This window comes from Giraffa tippelskirchi, chromosome 5 (assembly GCF_054371585.1).
Source record: "Giraffa tippelskirchi isolate mGirTip1 chromosome 5, T2T-mGirTip1v1.2.pri, whole genome shotgun sequence".
Lineage (NCBI taxonomy): Eukaryota > Metazoa > Chordata > Mammalia > Artiodactyla > Giraffidae > Giraffa > Giraffa tippelskirchi.
This window is the reverse complement of record NC_137279.1, coordinates 137,551,821-137,574,415: the sequence shown is the minus strand read 5'-3', so window position 1 is coordinate 137,574,415 and position 22,595 is coordinate 137,551,821. Positions and strand designations below refer to the sequence as shown.

At 38.6% G+C, this 22,595-nt stretch overlaps 1 long non-coding RNA gene across 1 annotated transcript; it reads left to right on the top strand.

Annotated features, from left to right (window-relative positions):
• Positions 1-2,580: 2,580 nt before the first annotated feature.
• On the top strand, positions 2,581-5,223 carry LOC145506196 (uncharacterized). Its single transcript, XR_014053611.1, has 2 exons — positions 2,581-3,233; positions 4,216-5,223. It is a non-coding gene; the product is annotated as an uncharacterized LOC145506196 (long non-coding RNA).
• The last annotated feature ends 17,372 nt before the right edge of the window (positions 5,224-22,595 follow it).

The following is a 22,595-nucleotide window of genomic DNA, read 5'->3' as shown; positions in this document are numbered from 1 at the left end:
AATCCTAGGGATGGGGGAGCCTTGTGGGCTGCCGTCTATGGGGTCACACAGAGTCGGACACGACTAAAGTGACTTAGCAGCAGCAGCAGCAGCAGATGTTGGCAATTTGATCTCTGGTTCCTCTGCCTTTTCTAAAACCAACTTGAACATCTGGAAGTTCACAGTTCACATATTGTTGAAGCCTGGCTTGGAGAATTTTGAGCATTACTTTACTAGCATGTGAGATGAGTGCAATTTTGCAGTAGTTTGAGCAATCTTTGGCATTGCCTTTCTTTGGGATTGGAATGAAAACTGACCTTTTCCAGTCCTGTGGCTCCTGATGAGTTTTCCATATTTGCTGGCATAGTGAGTGCAGCACTTTCACAGCGTCATATTTCAGTATTTGAAATAGCTCAACTGGAATTCCATCACCTCCACTAGCTTTGTTTGTAGTTATGATTCCTAAGGCCCACTTGACTTCACATTCCAAGATGTCTGGCTCTAGGTGAGTCATCACACCATCGTGGTTATTTGAGCCACCCTCCCCCTCTGCCCGAGGAAGACGCTTACTGCCTGGAGGATGCTCCCCCCTACCTGGGCTACCTGGTCTGCATGCACTGGGGCATCCTCTATGTGTATGACAACAAAATGTTGGAGTGCCGGGAGCCCACAGCCTACCCTACTCCGTCCTGGAGACCTACACGATGTACATGAGCCACATTCTGGCTCTCATCACGGATAGCCCCACAAAGACGTATTGTCACCAGTAACTGAACTTTCTGGAATCTGAGTTCAGCCTTCATGAGATGTTAAATGAAATATCTGAGTTCAAAGAGTTGAAGAGTAACTCCCACTGAGACTTCTATAATGTGAGAAAGGTGGACACGCACATCCATGCAGCTGCCTGCATAAAGCAGAAGCACCTGCTGTGCTTCGTCAAGCACAGGTACCAGATGGAGCCCGACAGGACAGTGGCTGTGAAGCGGGGCTGGAAGATGACCCATTGGCAGCTTGTCGACAGCTTGCACGTGGACTCGTATGACCTCACTGTGGACCCGCTGGACACCCATGCAGTCCAGCACATAATATAGATAACACTCATAATACTTTTTTGCAGAGAAAGCTCCAAGTACTTTGTTCAAGGACATATGACAATGAAGATAATGACAGTGGTGCTATGATGGTGATGTTACTGATCATGGTGGTGATGGTTGGCCTGGGAAAGGTGTTAGCCATCATAAATAGTCTCCACTGACACTGCTATAGTCCAAGCTTTCAAATCCTGCCAGGAGCTTGAACTCTATTTAATAACAATTCTTCTAAATACATATTATTTACCTATTTGAACAATAAAGAAAATGGAAATGAAACACATTAAATTACTTTCTCAAATTCACTTGGGTGGTAAGGCTAGGATCTGAACCTTGGTCTATCTAGCTCGAAAGAATTTGTTTTTTTCCACGTTATTATCCCGAGCCTCAGTCTGCTGTCCCACATGTATGTTTAATATGGAATGGCAGAAAAACAAGGTCTTATTGTATAGCATAGAGAACTATATTTAATATCTTATGATAAACCATAATGGAAAAGAATACAAAAAATAAGGTGTATATATATATACATATATATACATATCACTTTGCTGTACAGCAATAATTAACAACATTGTAAATCAACTGTACTTCGATAAAAAACAAACAAAAAAATAAATGAAGATAATCTCTAAGTCAAATGTGTGTGTATGCCTGTGTGTGTGTAATTGTTATAATTGCTGTAAAATCCCCCAACTAATTGCTATAAAATCCTCCAACCACCCCCCAAAAAAAACTGGCTTCATAAATTGTAGCTGATGCACCAACTATATCCCCTGAGGTCTCACCATTTTAAGGTTCTACAGAAACACCTAATTGCATGAAGGTTCCAACACATTGAATTAATTGTGTTAACATGTAAACTCCTCCCCTCCCCAACCAGTAGCTAATAGATTCATATACAACTCCTCCAGCTTCAAGGCTTCAGGGCTGAGGCATCTGTCCTACAGGTTCCTGGCATTCCTGTTTAGGATTAGCTTCCATTTTACCCCAGTGGTAAAGTACTATTTTATTTTCTGCCTTTCCTTTCCTGCCTCTCCAAATAACCTACTACTTCTCAAACTCTAGCCTCAGGGTCTACTTCTGAGGGAATTCAAATTAATCATAGATTTCTTCTTAACTAGAATTCTTACTTCTCATATAAACCCATGCTTTTATTCTGGCTTCAAACTTTTGGATCACCTATTGAGAATGCATAGCAAAGAGAATATTTAAGTAGATTGCAGGCAATATTGTATCCACTATAGCAATCTCCCTTTAGCTTTAATAAAATAGTTTCCACCATGTTCATGGTGGTTAGCTCTAAGTCTCTGCCTGTTAGGTCTGGGTCAGCTTTTCTTACCAACTAAAGGTTATTTGGTTTTTGGCCACTAACAGCGCAATGCCTGAAACTCTGTATATTTATCCAGTGCAAAGTCCTTTATGTGCAGTAAACAAGAGTCTAGGGCACAATAGAATCTCACATTTCATCATGGTTGCTATAGCACTCCTGACCTCAGCCCAGAATTTTGAGAGCACAGGGCTGCTCCCAAACAAGTGTGGTTGAGTTATTTCATTTACTTGACACTTTTGACAGAAGGGTGTTTCTTCTGAAAGGACTCATTCTTGTAAAGATCTGATATACACAGTGAAGCTCTGAGACATAACTTTGAACGCTGTGGGTTTACCTTCACCCACATTACTTTATATCACACAGTTTTTAAACTCAGTTTATTGCTTGCTTTTTAAAATAGCTAATAAGATGTTCATTACCTATTTAGTGTAGTGGACAAAGGTTTGTTTGCACTAAGCTCATTTTGTGCTGCAGTATAATTGAAGAGTTTTCTTTTCTGAATGTTAAGTTTCCCTGAAGGCATTATGGAAGAAAATGCAACTGCAGTATTTGCTTTTTCTAACTCCCTTTTTAATCTTCTAACACAGGGAAATTTTATTCTTTTAACACATCTTGAGTTTGGTGCCTTCTTTTGTCCGTGAGTTAAACAGAGATCATAATTACTAGCATTCCATGCCCCATATCAATTTCTCATGCGTCTTACTCTGAAAATTTGTAGACACCATTTAATCACAGGAAGAAGTAAACATTTCTTTGGAGTTGTAAGAAGTAAAATATCCAAAGCCTCAAACAAGGAAAACTTCATATCATTTGGACATGTTCAAGTAAAGGTAAGCCAGTCCATCCACTAACACATGAAAATAGATGGTGATTTCCCTCATGTTAGAGTTGGAAATTACTTTTCAATAGACATTTCCAACATCTAAAATACAGCAACCATCATACTAACCAGATATACAGCACTCTGTGCTGAAAGCATAAATTGTATGCATCTCTCTTCAGTAGCTGTGAAAAGGAAACATAAGTTCAGGGTCAATAATAACTTCTTCAATGGAAGAAGTCTACTAAATGAGAGGTGATCAAGAGATCTCAGTATTACTAGGATGGTCCTGTTTTTTGTCAAGCTGTGTAATGAGTCCAATAGGCTCAGGAAGCCAGCGGTCTTGTTTTGTATGAAGAAAACTACTTCGTGTAGTCTTTCACATGCCTTCAAGGGAAAGATGGGCTAAGAGAGAAATAGAATCAAATTTAACTCCTGGTTTTATCACTTACCAGCTGTGCAAACTTTTAAACACTTGAGCGACCACTTAAACACTTGACCCTTGGTTTTCTCAATTGTGCAGTAAAGGATAATCATAATCCCCACAGTGATTTTGGGAAGGATAAATAAAATGATATGTAGGAAAGCACATTGTAAGTTGTAAAACTGCGTGCTGTAATTATGGTGACATGCCCTTACTGACACAGTAGTGTGTGTTAGATATTCTTCCCAATGTGTCATCTATATTTAGGTTGTAGTTCATGCATTGTTGAAATTTGCCATTTGATATTGGAGAAGGAAATGGCAATCCACTCCAGTGTTCTTGCCTGGAAAATTCTGTGGGCAGAGGAGCCTGGCGGGCTGCAGTCCACGAGGTCGTAAAGAGTTGGACAAGACTGAGCGATTTTTCACTTCCCTTCATTGGAATATATTCTTAAATAAATGTGGTTATGTTGCACATCATTTTAATGTGCATTTCTTGTTTTATGTTTTTTGTTCTTTTTTTTTTTTGCTAATAATATTATTTGTTTTTTATTTTATATTTATTTTAGACTATGGAAATGATGTTAGCCAAAAAACAAATTCAAGTGATTTGCTTTTTCGAGGTCGAAATGGGGCTTAAAGCAGTGGGGACAACTCACAATATCAACAGCACATTTGGCCCAGGAACAGCTAAAAAACATACAGTGCAGTGGTGGTTCAAGGAGTTTTGCAAAGGAGAGCCAGAGCCTTGAAGATGAGGAGCATAGTGTCCAGCCATCAGAAGGTGACATTGACCAACTGAGAGTATCACTGAAGCTGATCCTTTACAACTACAGAAGAAGCTGCCGAAGAACTCAGTGTCAACCATTCTAAGGTTGTTCAGCATTTGAAGCGAATTGGAAAGATGGAAAAGCTCAATAAATGGGTACCTCACGAGCTGACCACAAATTCAAAAAAAAAAAAAGTGCAGTTTTGAAGTGTTGTCTTCTCTAATTCTACACAACAATGAACCATTTCTTGATTAGATTGTGACATGCCACAATAAATGGATTTTATGTGACAACCAGTGACAACCAACTCAGTGGTTGGATTGAGAAGAAGCTCCAAAGCATTTCCCAAGGACAAACTTGCACACACACAAAAAAGTCATAGTCGCTGTTTGGTGGTCTCATGCCAATCTGATCCACTACAGCTTTCTGAATCCTGGTGAAACCATTACATCTGAGAAGTATGCTCAGCAAATCAATGAGATACAGCGAAAATTGCAATGCCTGCAGCCAGCATTGGTCAACACAGAGGGCCCAATTCTTCTCCACGGAAATACCTGACCACACGTCATACAACCAACACTTGAAAAGTTGAAGCAATTGGGCTACAAAGTTTTGCCTCATCCACCATATTCACCTGACCTCTTGCCAAGTAATTACCACTTCTTCAAGTGTCTGGAAAACTTTTTGCAGAGAAAATACTTCCACAATCAGCAGGATGCAGAAAATGCTTTCAAAGAGTTCATTGAATCCCAAGGCACAGATTTTTACACTATAGGAATAAACAAACTTATTTCTTATTGGCAAAAATGTGTTGATTTTAATGGTCCTTATTTTGATTAGTAAAGATATGTTTGAGCCTAGTTATAATGATTTAAAATTCAGGGTCCAAAATTGCAACTACTTTTGCAGCAACCTAACTTAGTAATAGTATCACTATTAAATAAATAGCATCAAATTAATAGTATCTATTAAATACTAGTAAGTTAATAGTATCTCATTAAATTCCCATGCAAACTTTGAACAAGGTAGCTCAGTTGGTAGAGAATCTGCCTGCAATGCAGGAGACCGATGTTCAATTCCTGGGTCAGGAAGATCTACTGGAGAAGAGATAGGCTACCCACTCCAATATTCTTGGGCTTCCCTTGTGGTTCAGCTGATAAAGAATCTGCCTGCAGTGCAAGAGACCTGGATTCTATCCCTGGGTTGGGAAGATCCCCTGGAAATACTCCAGTATTCTGGCCTGGAGAATTCCATGGACTGTATAGTCCACGGGATTGCAAAGAGTGGGACACAGCTGAGCAACTTTCACTTTCACTATTAACAGAATTATTTTCATTTTATATTTAAGTAATTTGAAGAGGATCTTGAGACAAACAAAACATAACAGAAATGGAATTTGAACCCAAGCAACTGAATATCAAAGACTATACACTTGAAGACTAGTCCATCAATGGGTGCATGTCCACAACAAGATAAGTGCAGAAATCACCCTTAAGAATTTGAAAACTTTTATAGCTACTTGATATTGTCACAATATCCAAGTGGGCTTCCCAGGTGGCAGTAGTGGTAAGAAACCCTCTTGACAATACAGTGAGATATCAGAGACTCAGATTCAATCCCTGATTAGGGAAGATTCCCCGGAGAAGGTCATGGCAACCCACTCCAGTTCTTGTCTGGAGAATCCTATGGACAGAGGAGCCTGGCAGGCTACAGTATATAGGGTCACAAAGAGTCGGACATGACTGAAGTGACTTAGCATGCCTGCAACATACAAGCAGATGGTGACTGTAGCCATGAAATTAAAAGACGCTTGCTCCTTGGAAGAAAAGCTATGTCCAATCTAGACAGCATATTAAAAAGCAGAGACAATACTTTGCTGACAAAAGTCTGTCTAGTCAAATCTGTTTTTTTCAGTAGTCATATATGGATATGAGAGCATCTATAAAGAAAACTGAGCACTGAAGAATTGATGCTTTTGAACTGTTGTGTTAGAGAAGACTCTTGAGAGTCCCTTGGACTGCAAGGAGATCAAACCAGTCAATCCTAATGGAAATCAATACTGAATATTCATTGGAAGGACTGATGCTGAAGCTGAAACTCCAATACTTTGGCCACCTGATGTGAAGAACCGACTCATTGGAAAAGACCCTGAGGCTGGGAAAGATTGAAGGCAGAAGGAGAAGGAGATGAAAGAAGATGAGATGATTGGATGGCATTACCAACTCGATGGACATGAGTTTGAACAAGCTCTGGGAGCTGATGACGGACAGGGACTGCGTGCTGCATTCCATGAGGTCACAAAGAGTCAGGCACAATAAGTGACTGAGCTGAACATCCAAGCACATGACCATTTTCGTAGTAATTTGTGTTTATTATATTTTGTGAAATACTGGTTTACAGTGGATCAGAAATAACAACTTGTCTTCATCACAGGTATCTCAAGAAGCTCTACATATGTCATTACACTGTACAGTTGTAGCTGCTTATTTTGTTGAAATATTGTGAACAATTTCTAACATAGCTTTACCATGGGAATTAAAAGGGCTTCCCTGGTGGCTCAGTGGTAAAGAATCCCACTGTCAATGTGGGAGATTCAGGAGATCTGAGTTTGATCCACTGGAGAAGGAAATGACAACCCACCAGTATTTCTGCCTGGGAAATCCCTTGGACAGACCAGCCTGGTGTACTACACTTCATGGGATTACAAAAGAGTTGGACACAACTTAGTGAATAAGCAACAACAATGGGAATTAAAAATAAGCTTTATAAATTACTGCACTTAATTTAAGCAAAAAAAAAAAAATTCTTATGAATACTCTGAACATAAAATCAGGTCCTTGACATTATTCCACCTGGTCCAGGCAAGTTTCTCCTCATTTCTCCTCTTATTCCACTCTGGACATTAGATAGGGTATCTAGAATACTAGTTCTACAAAACAAATATTTTGTAATACATAGACAGTACAAAGAAGTGCCTGGAAGTTTCATCTCCAGGAGAAAATAACTTGTATTTGCCCAACATACCCCAAATAAGAAAAGGAGGGGAAAGTGAAACCTGTTGTTGGAAACTCTGTATTTTATTAATTATAGGACAAATGGAAAATATTTTTAGCATATTTAAAGATTTTACAGCATTTCTTGGAGTTTCCTCAAAATCACATTTTTCTCTGTAAGGCAGTTTCTAGGTTTGGCTTGTTAAAGATAAGTGATTGGTATTACTCTTTCAGTGAAATCTTTTATATCAGTCAAGTTCATTTCACTTTCTCAAATATTTGCCATTTTCTTTTTTCTTTGATTTTTGTCCCAAACTTTGCTCATCTAAATCCCATCTCAAAGAAAGATGTTCTGAAAGAGCAAGAAATTCCAAGAGATTATTTTAAATATCTTCTCTGGGTTACAGATTAAACCCATCCCTCCATTCTTGTGGTGCACTTACATGAAAACTATACTTAAGTGATGGAACATGAACTCAAACACATGGTTGATAAAGAATATAAAATCTGATTTTGTAAGAACAACAAAAGGACATATAAGCTTCTTGGATTAAAATAAATATTAAAACTTATGGAGTAAATTACATTTGGACATATTCCTCTAACTATACATGTCTTTGCACAGGATATAGAAACAATGCAGGCTGATTCTTTGAAATATCAAATTTATTCTTTCTCTTCTAAAGATACAAAATATTGCTCTGTCAAGACAGCAGCTTGTAATCTCGGAAATAAACTCTACTCCTAAGAGTTGCAGTAACTCAGTATATGACCTTGGAAGCTTCCAAAATTGCTGGTGCCTCAGTTTCCTTTCTTACCAGATGCAGATACCTAAAACAACTAATTCACTTCACACTTCCTTTGAGTTAAAGTAGAGAAGAAAAAGAGGAGTAAAGAATATCTGAGGTTAATGGAAATTGGTATATTACTATCACGGATTAATTGAATTCTAAGATGCATTAAATATTAAAGGAACAAAATAATAGTAACTGATACAGACTTAATGTAAAGAACTTAATGAAGAGTTTGGTATGTAGTGAACTTCAACAAACTTCGGGGTTTCCCTGGTAGTTCAGCTGGTAAAGAATCCACCTACAATGCAGGAGACACCAGGTCGATTGCTGGGTTGAGAAGATCCACTGGAGAAGGGGTAGGCTACCCACTCCATTATTCTTGGGCTTCCCTGGTGGCTCAGCTGATTAAGAGTTTGCTTGAAATGTGGGAGACTTGGGTTCGATCCCTGGGTTGGGAGAAGGCGACAGCTACCCACTTTGTAAAGCACAGTGAAACAAAGTGCAATAAAATGAGATGTGTCTTTATGAGATTTTTCTAATTTTCTTTTTTCTTAGAAAATTTCCTAGCTATCTTTACATATTATTTCACAATATGGACTTACTATAACTTTGTTTATTTGTATACAGCATATAAAATCAAATCCCAAGATAAAAACTCCAAAAAGGAAGCATGCAAACAACACAATGCTCATGGTATGTTGTTTAGGATTCTGTTGAATATATAGATTAGTTTGGTGAGAAGTGACATATCCAGGGGATTATATCTTCCTATCAAAAAGTTTAAGATTTTTTGTCAGTTATTCAAATTCTCTTTTATGCTTCTTTATAGATTTTTAAAAAAGATTTTTAATGTAGGTCTGGTACAATACTTGTAAAATTTATATCTAAATGTTACATTTGTTCATGTTTCATGTGCTTTATAAATAGTGCAGTTTTTCCAAATTGAAAGTTTGCAGCAACACTGTGTCAAGCTATCAGCACCATTTTCCCAAGAGCATTTGTTCACTTTGTATCTGTGTCACATTTTGGTAACTGTTTCAATATTTCAAACTTTTCGTTACTAATATATGTGTTACTGCTGCTGCTGCTGCTAAGTCACCTCAGCTGTGTCCGACTCTGTGCGACCCCATAGACAGCAGCCCACCAGGCTCCGCCGTCCCTGGGATTCTCCAGGCAAGAACACTGGAGTGGGTTGCCATTTCCTTCTCCAGTGCATGAAAGGGAAAAGTGAAAGTGAAGTCGCTCAGTCGTGTCCGACTCTTAGTGACCCCATGGACTGCAGCCCAACAAGCTCCTCCATCCATGGGATTTTCCAGGCAAGAGTTCTGGGGTGGGGTGCCATAATATATGTGTTAGGGTGATCTATAATCAGTGATCTTTGATGTTACTACCATGACTCGCTGGAAGCTCAGATGATGCTTAGCAATTTTTAGCAATAAAGTATATTTTAATTAAAGTATGTACATTTCTTTTTTAGAGAAAATACTACTGTATATTTAATATATTACAGTACAGTGTAAACATAACTTTCATATGAACTGAGGAACCAAAAAATTTGAGTAACAAGCTTTAATGCAATATTCACATTGACTGGCATCCAACTCACAGAATCTTCAAGGTATCTTGTAAAAGGGATAGATGGTTATACAATTTTAAAATACATCATATATATATATAATTTTTGAAACTTTAATACTGAAGATGAAAAAATATCTATATGGGCACTAGAGATAAATTAGACAAACAATAAAACAGATTAAAAAGAAAATTTTATTCAAGCTTTACATATGATGATGATTCCATCTCAGATTATTGGGAAACACAAGGATAATTCTATAAATCATGTTGGATAAAATTAAAGCTACTCCTTATCTCATTCCTTGTAATAAAATACATTTTGATGGAGGAAAGATTTAAAGTAAGCATAAAAGTTCTAGAAAGAAAACACTGTGGACTTATTTCTAATTTTGAAATGAGAAAGGCCTTTTTAAATTGGACATAAAATCTAGAGGCATTAAAAAATAGGTAACACATACTACATAGAAATAAAATATATGTTTAAAAAATTACCATAAACAAAGTCAAAAGACCAATAGCAAACTAGAAAAAATTTTGCAACACATATAACAGATGCAAATTAAAGTTTTCAAATTTTCAAAATGCATATGTAAAATACTAAAGTAGAAGTAGCAAAGGCTATAAACAGTCAATGAACAGAAAAGCAGTACAAATATGACCTAAATATGTAAAATGAAATTAAGCCTCACTAATAATTATATAAAAATAATTTATTCAGCAAAAAATTTGGAGCACCTCTTCTGTATATTGGGAAAACAACCATTAACAAAATGCACAAATCCCAGCCCTAGTAGAACTTATGTTTCAATGAACAAACTATAGACCATAAACAAAATAAATGAATAGAGCATAATTTGTTAGACAAAGGTTGAGTGCTAAGGAGAAAAAAAAAAAAGCACCGACAATGTGAGTTCTAAAAAAAGGGAGGAAGACTGCAGTGTTAAATGTGGCAATCAAAGATGGCCTCTAATAAAGGTGATAGTAGAGTACCAAATTTCACAGTTTCACACCCAGGAGAAATACGTGTGTGTGTGTGCGCAGCAAAAATCATACATGAGAATGTTTCTAGAATCATTATTGTTAATAGTAGACAGTTTGAAATTACTCTATCAACATACTCAACACTAGAATAAACAAAAAAATTGAAATCACACAATAGAATTATATACAGCAATGAATCTGAATCTGCTACAAATACAACAAAGCAACATGTTGAAATCTCAACAATTTAATGATAGAAAAACAGTTAGGTAAGAGAATCTCCAAGTATAAACTCAGGCAAAGCTCATATAGGTACAAAATTTAGAATAGTGCTTACCCGTGGGGAGGAGCATTGCATGGGAATGTCTTTACTTTACAGGAAATGTTACATTTCTTGGCCTGAGTAGTGGTCACACAACTGTACTCTCATGGGATAATTTCACTGAGTTACTCAACTACAACTTTTTTTTTTTTTTAATGTAGGTTATATTTCAATTTCAAGAAAATTTTTAGAAAATTCTCTTTCTGGATACCCTGACTTCTTTTATTATTCTTGAGGTTTAAAAGACATACAAATGGCTAACAAACACATGAAAAGATGCTCAACATCACTCATTATCAGAGAGATGCAAATCAAAACCACAATGAGGTACCATCTCATGCTGGTCAGAATGGCTGTTATCAAAAAGTCTACAAACAATAAATGCTGAAGAGAGTGTGGAGAAAAAGAAACATTCTTACACTGTTGGTGGGAATGCAAACTAGTACAGTCACTATGGAGAATAGTGTGGAGATTCCTTTAAAAGCTGAAAATAGAACTGCCATATGACCCAGCAACCCCACTGCTGGGCATACACACCAAGAAAACCAGAATTGAAAGAGACACGTGTATTCCAATGTTCATCGCAGCACTGTTTACAATAGCTAGGACGTGGAAGCAACCAAGAGGTACATTGGCAGACAAATGGATAAGAAAGCTGTGGTACTTACACACAATGGACTATTACTCAGCTATTAAAAAAGAATTCATATGAATCAATTCAAATGAGGTAGATGAAACTGGAGCCTATTATACAGAGTGAAGTAAGTCAGAAAGAAAAATACCAGTACAGTATACTAATGCATATGTATGGAATTTAGAAAGATGGTAACAATGACCCTATATGTGAGACAGCAAGAGACACAGATGTAAAGAACAGATTTTGGACTCTGTGGAAGAAGGCAAGGGTGTGATGACTTGAGAAAATAGCATTGAAACATGTATATTACCATATGTGAAATAGATCGCCAGTTCAGGTTCGATGCATGAGACAGGGCACTCAGGGCTGGTGCACTGGGATGACCCTGAGGGATGGGATGGGGAGGGAGGTGGGAGAGGGGTTCAGGATGGGGGACACATGTACATCCATGGCTGATTCATGTCAATGTATGGCAAAAACCACTACAATATTGTAAAGTAATTAGCCTCCAATTAAAATAAATTAATTAATTTAAAAAAACGGAACTAGTTTTTATCTAGGTATTTTTATCTTTCAATTAGTTTTTCCAAATGCTAAGTAAGCATTTTAATCTGTATACCTAGGCCTTTCTCAGTTCTGGAAGGCTTCTTTAGTGTTTTTCCTCTCTTGTTCAATAAGAAATATTACATCTTTCATTTGATCTAGTGTCTCTGGTCTTAAATACATAGTCATTTTTATTGTCTTTATCCACTTGAATATTTCTGCTGCACTTTGGAGGTGATTACTATTTGTCTTTCTAATTAGTCATTTGATTTTCTGAATTATCATTCTACTGGTAATTTTCATCAAAATTGCTTTCCCACTTTCTAATGTAATAGTCATTAAGGCTGTTTGCGCATGTTTAGTTTTCTCTTTTACAGGCCATAGAAATTATATTTTTTTCATTAAAAAAAAATCAGTCATGGTTATATGACTTTTAGCATACTCTGAGAGAGTATGCTAAAAGAGGTGGTGGACCTAAATTTACATGTATAATTAAGATATGCAACATCCTGAGAGAACAGAGGTCAAGTTGATCTTAGTGCTGGCAGAGGAACATTTCTATGCTCCCTCCCTTCTCTATTCAGTATAGCTGCTTCACCAGAGGTTAATTTTCTGGAGCCAGGTTTCTGTTTGGCTGGAGCAGGTTCCTGCTGTGGCTGTTCCCAGTCCCCTAGTGGTGCCCACGGCATCAGAAACAAGCCCACATTGCCCTAGAAACTAGCCCTTGCTTCCCTGCTGGGATTTGTGCTTTCTAAGACTCTTAAGCAAAACTTGAAGGCTTCCTGTATTGCTGTTTTGTAACTTTTGTTTTTGTCATATTTATACTTACTTAAATAATGCATACATGTGTGACTAAATCAAATAATCAGCTTGGCTTGTCATAATTTCTATACTTCCTCACCCTATACTGTTCACACCCTTAGTCCCACTCCCCAGGAGCAACTTGATTTACCTTCTGTTACCTTCAAAACTCTAAGCATTGTAGTTATATCTCTGTCTCTTGATTTAAACACTCCAAATAAGTATTGATTGATTCACTAAAATAACAACAGAAAAGCTTTGCTTTAAACTTCTTCAATTCTCTTCTCAGTGCTTGCTGTGATTCTTCTATTTGCTATTAGATTTATATTTAGTATTTTAAATATTTGTAACCCTATATTTCTTTCCACAGTTCCTCTGCCCTTCCATTTTCCGTTGTCTGTGTGCTATAGTTTTCATTTATACTGGCTTTTTTGTTGATATGTATGTTCTTTCTGCATCCACAACTAATTCTTACACAATTCATATTTATATGTTTATATAATGTTTATATACTTACACAATGAGTCTTTGGAGTGACTAAAGTTGAAAACCATTTAAATATTATTAAATTATTATAAATAACAGCTAGGATTATATTCATTTTCTATGTGAAAATACCATAACACCTGAGCCACTTAGAAATTAATAGCATCAAGGCAAAGATAAATTCTTTTATATTTCAACAGTTGCTTGAAACAGTTGGAACTAAATATTTCCTTTCCTTTCAGTTTGAATATCATGTTTTATCATGTCTCAAATTTGTTCCATTTTCTTAATCATACAATTCTTTTCAAGTGATCTTTTATCTTCAGGGATCTCCTTCCCATAGTTCATCCATCTCTTACTGCACTGTATACCTGATAGACCATTATCATTCTGAGATTTCCCTTCATTGCTGTTTCATTGTTCTTATGTTCTATTTTTATTTCTTAATCTACTCTCTCACTTTGCTGGAGTACAAACTCAACTTTACAAAATGAGATTTGGGAAGTGTGGCTGATCATTAGTTAGACTTCCCAGTTGGTGTTAGTGGTAAAGAACCCGCCTGTCAACGCAGAAGACATGAGATGCAGGTTTGATCCCTGGGTTGGGAAGATCCCCTGGAGGAGGGCATGGCAACCCACTTCAGTTTTCTTGCTGGAGAATTCCATGGGCAGAGGAGCCTGGTGGGTTATGGTTCATAAGTTTATAAAGAGATGGACACAACTGAAGTGACTTAGCATGCTGCTCATTAGTTAATAGGGTAGAGTTACCTAGTTGCTTCCTCAATATCTATTCTTCTCTTACTTGGGAACACAGTTCAACTTTTTTTCCAGACTGAAAAGTACCCAAATAAAATATCCCACCTTGAAGCCACATGGGTCTGATAACTTAGGGAGGTATTATCGAATGTAATTCAGGGAAAACTTCTTAGATGGGTAAAAATAGCTGGTAAGCATTCTCTGGGCTTCCCAGGTGGTTCTAGTGGTAAAGAATCCGCCTGCCAATTCAGGAGACATAATGAGACACAGGTTCGATCCCTGGGTTGGGAAGATCCTCTGGAAGTAAAAGTGAAAGTCGCTCAGTCGTGTCGGACTCTTTGCAACCTCATGGAATTCTATACAGTCCATGGAGTTCTCTAGGGAAGAATATTGGAATGGGTGGCCTTTCCCTTCTCCAGGATATCTTCCCAACCCAGGGATTGAAACCAGGTACCCAGCTGAGCCACAGGGGAAGCCCAAGAATACTGTCGCGGGTAGCCTATCCTTTCTCTAGCAGATCTTCCTGACCCAGGAATTTAACTGGGGTCTCCTGCATTGTAGGCAGATTCTTTACCAACTGAGCTATGAGGAAAGTCTGGAGAATCCTATGGACAGAGGAGCCTGGAGGACTATGGTCCATAGGGTCACAAAGAGTTGGACACAACTGAAGTGACTTAGCACACATGCACACGCTCTGTAAATATATATGTACCTACTTCTAACAGGAATACAGAAGCAACAAGAGGAACTCCAGTAGTCATTTGAAACACGAAACAATCTTGAGAATGGAAGCCAAACACTTTGAACAATAAAAGACAGAGGAGAGCCTGGTACTTGTTTACAACATAGAACTGCTAAACCAGCCCTGTTACAATAAATTATAATTAAAATATACAGCTGCAGTTGCATAGCACTGGAGCAGCCATGAGGAAATACCCCACGTTCAAAGTCAGAGAAATCCCAGCAAGACGGTAGATGCTGAAGCGGCAGCTGCACAGCGCTGGACCAACTTTGAGGAGTTACCGCATGTCCAAGGGAAAAGGAGAAGCCCCAGCAAGATGGTATGAGGGGCGAATTCACGTTTAGAATAAAACCCCATTCCTGCCAGAGATGCTCAGAGGGCTCAAATAAACCTTGTGCACACCAGGACCCAGAGGGCCCACAGAGACTGAGACAGAACTGTGTTTGAGGGTCTCCTGTGGAGGTCCAGGTCAGCAGCGGACTGCCTCAGGGGCAGGAGCTCTGGGTGCAGCAGACTTGGGTATGGCATAAGCCCTCTTGGAGGAGGTCACCATTAACCCCATTACAGAGGTGTCAGAACTTACACAGGACTGGAAAATAGACTCTTGAAGGGCACAAATAGAACCTTGTGTGCACCAGGACCCAGGAGAAAGGAGCAGTGATCCCACAAGAGACTGACCCAGATTTGCCCAGGAGCATCCAGGAGGCTCCAGCAGAGGCAAGGGTCAGTGGTGGCCTGCTGCAGGGTTGGGGACACTGAGTGTTTGGGACCTTTAGAAGAAGGTTGCCGTTATCTTCATTACTTCCACCATAGTTTGGCCTCATGTAAATAACAGGGAGGGACCACACCTCCACCCATCAACAGAAAACTGGATTAAAGATTTACTGAGCATGGCCCCATCCATGAGAACAAGACCCAGTTTCCCCCTCAGTCACTCTCTTCCATCAGGAAGCTTCCATAAGCCTTTTATCCTTCCCCATCAGAGGGAAGACAGACTGAAAACCACAATCACAGAAAACTAACCAATCTGATCACATGGACCACAGCCTTGTCTAACTCAATGAAACTATGAGCGATGCCATGTAGGGCCAACCAAGATAGACGGGTCATGGTGGAGAGTTCTAACAAAATGTCGTCCACTGGAGAAGGGAATGGCAAACCACTTCAGCATTCTTGCCTTGAGTACCCCATGAAGAGTATGAAAAGGCACAAGGATAGGACACTGAAAGATGAACTCCCCAGGTCAGTAGGCGCCCAATATGCTACTGGAGATCAGTGGAGACATAATTCCAGAAAGAATGAAGAAACAGAGCCAAAGGAAAAACAATACTAAGTTGTGGATGTGACTGGTGATAGAAGCAAAGTATGATGCTCTAAAGAGCAATATTGCATAGGAACCTGAAATGTTAGGTGCATGAATCAAGGCAAATTGGAAGTGGTCAAACAGGAGATGGCAAGAGTGAAGGTCGACATTTTAGGAATCAGCAAACTAAAATGGACTCGAATGGGTGAATTTAACCCGGACGACCATTATATCTACTACTGTGGGCAAGAATTCCTTAGAAGAAATGGAGTATCCATCACAGTCAACAAGTCTGAAATGCAGTACTTGGATGCAATCTCAAAAATGACAGAATGATCTCTATTCCATTTCAAGGCAAACCATTTGATAACACAGTAATCTAAGTCTATGCTCTGACCTGAAATGCTGAAGGAGCTGAAGCTGAACGGTTCTGTGAAGACTGACAAGAACTTCTAGAACTAATACCCAAAAAAGATGTCCTTTTCATTATGGGGAACTGGAATGCAAAAGTAGAAAGTCAAGAAACACCTGGAGTAACAGGCAAATTTGGCCTTGGAGTACAGAATGAAGCAGGGCAAAGGCTAATAGAGTTTTGCCAAGAGAACGCACTGGTCATAGCGAACACCCTCTTCCAACAACGCAAGAGAAAACTCAATACATGGGCATCATCAGATGGTCAATTCCAAAATCAGATTGATGATATTCTTTGCAGCCAAAGATGGAGAAGCTCTATAGAGTCAGCAAAAACAAGACCAGGAGCTGACTGTGGCTCAGATCATAAACTCCTTATTGCCAAATTCAGACTTAAATTGAAGAAAGTAGGGAAAACCACTAGACCATTCAGGTATGACCTAAATCAAATCCCTTATGATTATACAGTGGAAGTGAGAAATAGATTCAAGGGATTAGATCTAATAGACAGAGTACCTGAAGAACTATGGACAGAGGTTCATGACATTGTACAGCAGACAGGGATGAAGGCCATCCCCCAAAAAAAGAAATGCAAAAGGGCAAAACAGTTGTCTGAGGAAGCCTTACAAATAGCTGTGAAAAGAAGAGAAGCGAAAAGCAAAGGAGAAAAGAAAAGAGATACCCATTTGAATGCAGAGTTCCAAAGAAGAGTAAGGAGAAATAGGAAAGCCTTCCTCCATGATCAGTGCAAAGAAATAGAGGAATACCATAGAATGGGAAAGACTAGAGATGGGTTCAAGAAAATTAGAGATACCAAGGGAACATTTCATGCAAAGATGGGTGCAATACAGGATGGTATGGACCTAACAGAAGTAGAAGATATTAAGAAGAGGTGGCAAGAATACACAGACGAACTATTCAAAAAAGATCTTCATGACCCAGATAATCATGATGGTGTGATCACTCACCTAAAGCCAGATATGCTGGAGTGTGAAGTCAAGTGAGCCTTAGAAAGCATCACTATGAACAAAGCTAGTGGAGGTGATGGAATTCCAGTTGAGCTATTTCAAATCCTTAAAGAGTATGCTGTGAAAGTGCTGCACTTAATATGCCAGCAAATTTGGAAAACTCAGCAGTGGCCACAGGACTGGAAAAGGTCAGTTTTCATCCCAATCCCAAAGAAAGGCAATGCCAAAGAATGCTTAAGCTACCGCACAATTGCACTCATCTCACACGCTAGTAAAGTAATGCTCAAAATTCTCCAAGCCAGGCTTCAACAGTAGGTGAAGCATGAACTTCCAGATATTCAAGCTAGTTTTAGAAAAGGCAGAGAAACCAGAGATCAATTTGCCAACATCTGTTGGATCATGGAAAAAGCAAGAGAGTTCCATAAAAACATCTACTTCTGCTTTATTGACAATGCCAAAGTCTTTGACTGTGTGGATCACCACAAACTGTGGAAAATTCTGAAAGAGATGGGACTACCACCTGACCTGCCTCTTGAGAAACCTGTATGCAGGCCAAGAAGCAACAGTTAGAACTGGACATGGAACAACAGACTGGTGCCAGTAGGGAAAGGAGTACGTCAACGCTGTATATCGTTACCGTGCTTATTTAACTTACATGCAGAGTACATCATGAGAAACGCTGGGCTGGATGAAGCAGAAGCCGGGATCAAGATTGCCGGGAGAAATATCAATAACCTCAGATATGCAGATGACACCACCCTTATGGCAGAAAGTGAAGAAGAACTAAAGAGCCTCTTGATGAAAGTGAAAGAGGAGAGTGAAAAGTTGGCTTAAAACTCAACATTTAGAAAACTAAGATCATGGCATCCAGTCCCATCACTTCATGGCAAATAGATGGGGAAACAGTGACCGACTATTTTGGGGGGCTCCAAAATCACTGCTGATAGTGACTGCAGTCATGAAATTAAAAGACCATTGCTCCTTGGAAGAAAAGTTATGACCAACCTAGAGAGCATATTAAAAAGCAGAGACATTACTTTGTCAACAAGGGTCCGTCTCATCAAGGCTATAGTTTTTTCAGTAGTCATGTATGGATGTGAGAGTTGGACTATAAAGAAAGCTGAGCACCGAATAATTGATGCTTTTGAATTGTGGTGTTGGAGAAGACTCTTGAGAGTCCCTTGGATTGCAAGGAGATCAAACCAGTCCATCTTAAAGTAATCAGTCCTAAATATTCATTGGAAGGACTGATGCTGAAGCTGAAATTCCAATACTTTGGCCACCTGTTGCGAAGAGCTGACTCATTTGAAAAGACCCTGACGCTGGGAAAGATTGAACGCGGGAGGCAAAGAGGATGACAGAGGATGAGATGATTGGATGGCATCACCAACTCAATGGAGATGAGTTTGAGTAAACCCCGGGAGCTGGTGATAGACTGGAGGCCTGGCATGCTGCAGTCCATGGGGTTGCAAAGAGTCAGACACAACTGAGTGACTGAAATGAACTGAACTGAAAATATACAACTACTGGCTAGAAATATATCTTATAGGAAGAGAGACATCATATCCCATTTGAATAACTGCCATTTTTTGATCTCCGTTGCTAGCTACTGGACAGAGTTATAAATTGAAAATTGTGGTAAAATTTCTAGACTTAAACATATAAAAATAATTCTGTCACACTTGGTTACTACATTTTTTGTTTATGTAGATTTCAAGATTGAATCTTCTTTTCCTTCAATGCTATAAACATTTCTCTATTCTCTTCTAATATTCAGTATTCCCTCAAGAATTCTGTTGCAAGTCTAATTTTCATTTCTTTAAGGACAATTCGTTTTGGTTTTTTTTCTTTCTGAAAAATTTTAGGAGGCTTTAGTTCTCTTGATGCTCTAAAACTTGCCCAGATTGTATCTGGATGTGAACTCATTTGTCCTTTCATTCTTTTATTTTTGTGAATGTAAGTGCATCATCCTTACATATACTAGATGCAGTTTTAAAGTAGAGCTGGTCCATGACAATAAAATAGAATCCAAGTGTTATCTTTCTTTAGTACTTCCCTTATCCCCTGCCTTCTCTTTTCATCAATAAGCTTTCTAACCTATGTATTAAAAACCCAACAAAATGTTATCGACTCACTTAATTTGAAATAACCAGAGCTAGTCAAACCTCAGGCATGGCTCTATTCCAGGTTCAGATGCTATCAGTCTCCATTCTGTCCATCACTTGGTTCAGTTTTATTCTATGATTTTACTCTTATGGTAGCCTCCCAATAGCTCCATGCTAACATTGATCTACAATCAAGTCTAAAAGAAGAGAGTTGCCCAAAATTTAAGCATGTCTGCTTGAGGGACTTCCCTGGTGGTTCAGAGGCTAAGACTCTATACTCTTATTTCAGAGGACCTGGATTCAATCCCTGGTCAGGGAACTAGATACCTTATGCCATGACTAAGAGTTCACATGTTGCAGTTAAAAGATCAGGCATGCTGCAACTGGAGATCCTATGTGTTGCACCTATGATCTGGGCAGCCAAATAAATAAATATTTTAAAAATCATATCTGCTTGGTTTAGTGTATTTTCCATTACTGTTACAATCTCTGTTACACTTTGTAGTACACAGGATTTGGACATGAACCTATCTCTGAACAAGTCATGGCAGCCAAAAGGATTCAATTCTTCTATTGCCTACTCTGGTATGACAGATATTGCTAGTTGCACTGAAAATCCAGTCTCCTTTTCTTCCCTTATAAAGACAATCTTGGTTTGGCCTCATGGATTCATTTCCAAGCTCTGAAGCTACATGTGTAATTATGATTGTAGTCTGATCAATAGCAAGTAAAATATGATGCATGCCACCTCAGGGAAGTGAACTTAAAGCAATGTGATGGCATAGCAACAAAAATGGTGGAACCTAGAACTGTAACACCAAAGGGCATAGTACCAGTCCCAGTCTCTCTTCAGCCTTAATTTACATGAAAAAATGAATTCCAACCTTGTTTTGGTTGTTGTGTTGGGTTTTCTGTCATTTACAACTAAGTTCAATATTTTTAATACACTTACTGTCAGCTCAATCCCAACAACGTGTAGTAACATAGACATATGTTGTTTACACACATATACACACATACGTGCAAGTGTGCTCAGTCACGTCCAACTTTATGCAACTCTGTGGACTGTAGTCTGCCAGTCTCCTCTGTCCATGGGATTCTCCAGGCAAGAATACTGAAATGGGTTTCCATGCCCTCCTCCAGGGGATCTTTCTGATCCAGGGATAGAACTCCCATCTCTTATATCTCCTGCGCTGGCAAGCACATTCTCCTTTTTTACCATCTGAGCCGCTAGGGAAGCCCCATACACACAACGCACACACAGAGAATTAAGAGCTACTAAAGTCATCTTTAGAGTATTGGTAATTATCTCTGATAAAGAAAATACCCAAGACGAACATGCAGTGTAGGCAGCTAAAGAGGCAGGGATTATGCAATTAACCTTAAGTGAAGCAGTTGCCTTGTAGTAGGAGGTATCCTGTTCAGTCCTCTGCTCCAGCTTTTGGGGTCCCCATATATAGGAGATGTGTCTTGAAGTGTGTTCCATAAGGAAGTCATCCATCTCCAGTTTTCAGCACACACCCCACTAGCTTTTCTCTATTTCAGTACTGTTTGTCATTATAAATTGAATTTCAGATCATACCCTAACAGTTACCTGGAAGTCTACAGAACATTTTCCCATAAACTTTTATAAAGCAATTCAATTATTAAAACCAATTGTTCTGTTTAAAATAAAAACCTTTAGAAGGCTGTCAGCTCTTTTGATATATATAGTGTTTGAAGGAACTTCTTTCCTTCTTAGTTTCTTCACTGGATAATTAATTCTCTTGAAAGTGGATTTGGGGGAGGGAAGTTGCTTTTAATTGTTTTTAAAAAATATCAGTATCCCTATTTGTAAAACTAGAGGAAAAAACTTTTCACTAGTTTTAACATTTCCTTTACCAAAAAAATGCATTTACCTTATTGTAATAAATACTGAAACAGAAAATATAAATACATTTTTAAAAAACTTTCAAAGACAAACTTGGAAATAGACCAGAACTGGCAATTAAGAAAGCAGGGATTTACAACACGCTCTTGCTCAGCAGTTGTGTGCCCACATAATAGTCATCTGAGAAACTGAGATGCTTCACATCCCTGTCATCTTATATCATACCTGGAATCAAACCTCTCCAACAGTCTAACTTTATCTGTGATCATAATCCCTATTGTGCACTGAGCTTCCTTTCTTCAAATCTCCAGTCCTAGCTCTCTTTCAACTCTGTAACAGTCTCCTTTGATATTCCTATGTTAAAGCAGTTAAATTCTCCCATATACTTGGTTTTCTCAGGCCTTTCCCTTCATCTTCTTATCTCAGCCTTGCTTCACTCCTCCCATGACTCCACCATCTTTCCCCCACAACACTCACATTTCTACTCTTACTTTATGACATTGTTCTGTTCTCTAAGCCCATGGATGCATGACTGGCTCCTTGATTCTCTCCTAATCATTCATTCACTCTGTACTCTTCTTTGTCCCTTTATTAACAGCTTAAAACTCATGGTCCTTCACTCTAATCAATGTACAGCTAAGACTGATGTCTTCAATTCAGGCATCCCTTAATTTTTGATTCAAAAACCTAGAACACACCATCTTTCAACAAACATGCTGTTGAAAACTGGGGTGCAAACTGATGCCACTAACACTGGGTTTCCAGACATAAATAAGCTTTTATCCCTTACAGTGAGTATACCCCTTTCCCACTGTATATATTCCCATGTGGTTGCAATTCAAATCCTGAATCCCATCACCCCTCTACCCATTTTATGAGAAAATGGAGAT